Genomic DNA, 5,323 nt, shown 5'->3' with positions numbered 1-5,323 from the left:
TTTCAGTGATTTGTTAAAATGCACATATTTTGCATACAAGTGTATCACATACAAATAATAGTGACATAGGAAGACAATTAAAAATCTTTGAATGGTGCCTTCTAATGTACACCTGACATGTAATGTCCATTCTACCTCAAATTTCTAGCATGTATAATTCGAAGATGTTGCTAAATTTTTCTTCCATGCAATTGTTTATGAAATGTCAGTTTTTCAATTTATGCTAGTTTTATGACATTGACTAAAATAGTTCTAATCTAATATGAAAAAGACTCCTTTTGACATTAACTTAAATAATTCTGATTTAATATCAAAAGGTGCCTTTTGATATTGACTAAAATAGTTCTGATCTAATGATAAAATATTACTTTTGACATTAACTAAAATACTTCTGATCTAATGTCAAAAGGAGGCTTTTGACCTTGAATAAAATAGTTATGATCTAATGTCAAAAGGAGGCTTTTGACATAGAATAAAATAGTTCTAATCTAATGTCAAAAGGAGCTTTTTGACATGTCCCAAAATAGTTTTGATCTAATGTCAAAAGGCACATTATGACATTGAATATAATGTCAAAAAATGCCTTCTGAAATTAGTTATAATACTTCTGATCTAATGTCAAAAGGTGCCTTCTGATATTGAAGAATTTACTTCTAATCTAATGTCAAGAGGCACCTTATGACATTGACTATAATACTTCTGATCTAATGTCAAAAGATACCTTTTCACATTCAAGAATTTACTTCTGATTTAATGTTAAAAGGAGCCTTTTGACATTGACTAAAATACTTCTGATCTAATGTCAAAAGGCTCCTTATGATATTGATTAAAATAATTTTGATCTAATGTCAAAAGTTACCTTCTGACATTGAATAAAATACTTTTGATCTAATGTTAAAAGGCACCTTATGACATTGAATAAAATAATTCTGATCTAACTAATATCAAAAGAGCCTTTTGACATTAACTAAAATAGTTCTGATCCAATGTCAAAAGAAACCTTTTGACATTGACTAAAATACTTATGATCTAACATCAAAATGAGGCTTTTGATATTTAATAAAATAATTCTGATCTAATGTCAAAAGGAGCCTTTTGACATCTCCCAAAATAGATATGATCCAATATCAAAAGACACATTATGACATTCACTATAATGTCAAAATATGCCTTCTAAAATTGACTATAATACTTCTGATATAATGTTAAAAGGTGCCTTCTGCCATTGAAGAATTTACTTCTGATTTAATGTCAAAAGGAGTCTTTTGATATTGACTAAAATACTTCTGATTTAATGTCAAAAATCTCCTTATGACATTGATTAAACTGGTTCTGATCTAATGTCAAAAGTTGCCTTCTGACATTTTATAAAATACTTTTGATCTAATGTCAAAAGACACCCTATGACATTGACTATAATACTTCTGATCTAATGTCAAAAAGTGCCTTCTGATCGGTCAGATATTTATTATATGAATGTATTATGTATATACCATTCTGAATTTTACTATGCACGTATTATGTTTATCAGAAAAATTTCATATGTCTATATTTAAGAGAAGATGCCGCCGAAATTTTTATAGAATCAGAAGTATTTTATAGGATTATAAACTTTTTTAAAATTAAAAAATTATAATTATAAATTTATTATATATAGCGTATGATCTAATGTCAAAAGACACCTTCATACATTGACTAAAATACATGACTTGATAAGCACATGAAATAGTGTTATTTGACAATTGTTAGAACTCACTCATCTTATTAATGTTTTTATTTTTATAAGTGAACTGACTCATCTTCTTTAATTGTTTGATGCAGATTTGTACTATGTGAATCCATAACTTCAATTTTCATATATAACTATTGTTTATACTTCTATGTGAGATCAAAAATGAGTGGATTTATGCACATATAGTTGTTTATATTTGCTACAATGTGCATATACTACCTTTATTTTGTATTTGAGACCATCGGAGAGAGGTCGTTAGTACAGTTGATAATATTTATTAATTGATACTTTATAATGATTATCGCCTTTAATGAAGAAAATAAATATGTAACTTTATTCCATATATGACAGTATTTTTTAGTATCTTTTGGAATGAGGAACATTCTTTGCATATACCTTTGAGGATTATAGCCATTGTCGTTTATTCATGTGGCATATTCACTTACACGGTTTTAAATTTTAACTTGTACAAGTATTCTAACCTAATTTTAAAGATTATATTTGTAAGGACTCTAAACTAATGTACTATTAGTTTTATGTTAGGCATCATCTTTAAGTAACTTCTCTTAAAGTTAATCTAAATAAAATAAAAAGAAAGGAACTCATGTCACAATTTTCAAATTTGACAATAAAAGTTTGAAGTTGACATATTTTTTCGCAAAAATATTGAAAAACCTTCCAAAGAAATTTTGTAAATTTTTTTCCTCAATATTTATAGACTACTACAAAGCATAAAATGAGAGCTATGAGATTGAATACATATAGTTATTGAATATTTAAATATAGACCAACTTTCCCTACTAACGAGTTGGACCCAGATTGTCCCACAAGTTCTTGGAAATTCTCAAATAGCCTATGGGCACCACCACATAAGTTGATGGAAAACACAATTAATTTTTTGTAATAACTGATACCATCTTTGAGCTCGTACTTGGTGGAGAACATATTTTTTATTATTTTCCATGGCATGTCATACTTTTACTACTGAAAATCAACAATTCACCAATCGGGTAAGCATTGAACAAAATGAAGATGACTAGTCTACCCATCTTTACTATCCAATATATAATAAGACGTGTAAATTTTCAAAGATAAAATGCATAGAAAATAAGGGAAAAATTAAGAGCTAATAATAAAGAAAACATAATAATATATTGATTGGTCTAACCAGTCCTTCAAATGGACTTAATAAGGGACTATTTTTACCATCTATTACAAACCTTAAAACAAGTATATGTAGATTAATATACATATAAAAAATTGTTATAATGATAATTACAACAACACCCCTCATCTGCTTCACGTTGTATTGGTAACTTGGGTAATAGATTAGATGATCAAAGAGCAACCTTTAAAATGCACCTATATATCTCTGGTCTCCTTAGCTCTTACCTTCGAAAATAAAATTAATGTTCATCTTTGCCTGTTTTGGAACCTGCTATTACAATAAATAACGTGAGTCATATAAAGTGCGTTAATGTTAGCATTTAAACTTGAAGATATACAAAGTATTTCACTTGAAGCTACAAAAGATTTGTATACTAAGCAAAATCTTTATATTGATATTCACTTTTCAATATCAATATCAACTACTTAGAGGATCAAAGAACACCATTTAGTCTTTTGCTAGTTATTAATATAACAATTTTATCAATGTCTAATAGAAAATAATTAGCAATTACAAAGATGAAATCCCACAAAGGACTTGAATCTCAAACAACACAATTGAATATTGAATAACGTACCTCAGATTTAATGAATAGTTCTCATCTAATGTCAAAAGGCTTAAAATATGCATATCATTGACTAAATAATAACCATTCAGACAAGAACCTTCATATAAATTCTAGGCAAGAGGGCATAACAATCCAATATTCCATTGATCAGATGGCTATAACCATTGGACATAATCAACCTTGCAAATGAACAACTCAATGCCATGCTGAAACCAACCCAACAAATTCTTACTAGAGATTATGACCACAAGCATCACAAACCAAAACTAACTCTTATCGTAACATCTTTTGATACAACTCAACAAATTCTCAAGGAAAGAAGTGTCATAAAATGATAAAAAAGTCATAAGATTGCAACTTATCATTCAATGAATGATTTATATCTGTGCAAGTAATAGACAACAGAAAATGTGAGGATCATTCGGACACAAGTACCTACTAAAAGAAGGTTACAATCCAATAGAAATCAAGTGAAATAACAAAATGCATTTCAGCATCTCTATCAAAATTCTTCTCAATTTAGTATATAAATAAACCACGATTAACAGTACTGACACTCGATTCTTTTTGCCAAGCAATTTCCATACATTTTCTTAAAAACATGCCTTCAAAATTTTCAGAGAAAAACAAAGTGCAGGTACAAGCTTTTTTCAGTGGCCAACATTGAGCCGTCAACATATGACTCATACTGGCTAGCTCTATAATTAGCAGACTAATGCACTTGTGGATATTATTTTAGTCATCAAGGTAGTAATTATTTTAGCAATAATTTTTATTGTATTCAACTCTCTATAGGATTAATGTTCTGTTTGGAAAAACTGTATGTAAAGTTGCTATTGCTGAAACAACTTGCTGAATATTAAAATGTTGTTTAATTATCAATAAACAAAATAAAAGTTAGAACTCATCTGAGCAACAAAATGACTAACAACGCACCTATCGTTGATGCACATACGAAGTCCATAGGTTTTAAAGATCCTAGCTATCCTCGCCTCAACCCTAGCTCCTCTGTGGTAATCCATAGTCAATGTCTCTATAGTACACTTCCCCTAATCGTAACAACTCCTCACACTTGCCCACCACATCAACAATGGCTACAATTTCTGTCAAATCTCCTTGTATGTTAGATCTCAGTGTTCATGAATCAAGCTCATTCAATAACTAAACACAACTTTTAAACAAAAGATAAAGAAAATTGAAACAAATAAAATACAAAATTACCCAAATGGATTGCAGAGATCAGTAGATGAGCTTCCAAAATCTTTCGAACAACTTGTGAGACTAGTTCTTTTGAAGAATCTAAATCTTGGATTGCAAACACTAGAGCTGGAGAGTTGGGTAGAGTTTTATCAATGTGTGATTTTGAGGAGGCTCGTTGAAGTGTTGGTAATCGAGAGAATTGGGTGTTTTTTTCGAGCAAATCGGTAACTAAAACGAGTTCTTATCGATCCCAAACACTGAAATTCCAAAATCAAAACCTATTTATGAATATGAATTTAGCCTTTCATGGCATTTCCAAACGGAGTATAAATGTGCATAGGAATCCTTTTGCTATAAGTCTTTTTTTTTTAATTTTTTTGTATTTTAACACCAATCTAAAAGACTATAACCGGACCAAATAAGTTCTACCGATATAAAGATAAATTAAGATTTTCATTTCTGATATGCATACATCGGTACAAATACAAACAAGTGTCAATTTTATTATAGTTATGATCTAATGTTAGAAGGAACCTTCTGACAATGACTAAAATACTTTTGATCTAATGTCAGAAAGCTCCTTCTAACATTTGACTAAAATACTTCTGATCTAATGTCAGAAGACGCCTTCTGACATTGACTAAATTACTTCTGA

This window comes from Akebia trifoliata, chromosome 16 (genome assembly GCF_017979445.1).
Source record: "Akebia trifoliata isolate Shusen 1 chromosome 16, ASM1797944v1, whole genome shotgun sequence".
Taxonomy (NCBI): Eukaryota; Viridiplantae; Streptophyta; class Magnoliopsida; order Ranunculales; family Lardizabalaceae; genus Akebia; species Akebia trifoliata.
The sequence above is the reverse complement of the archived record's forward strand: the minus strand, read 5'-3'. Positions refer to the sequence as shown.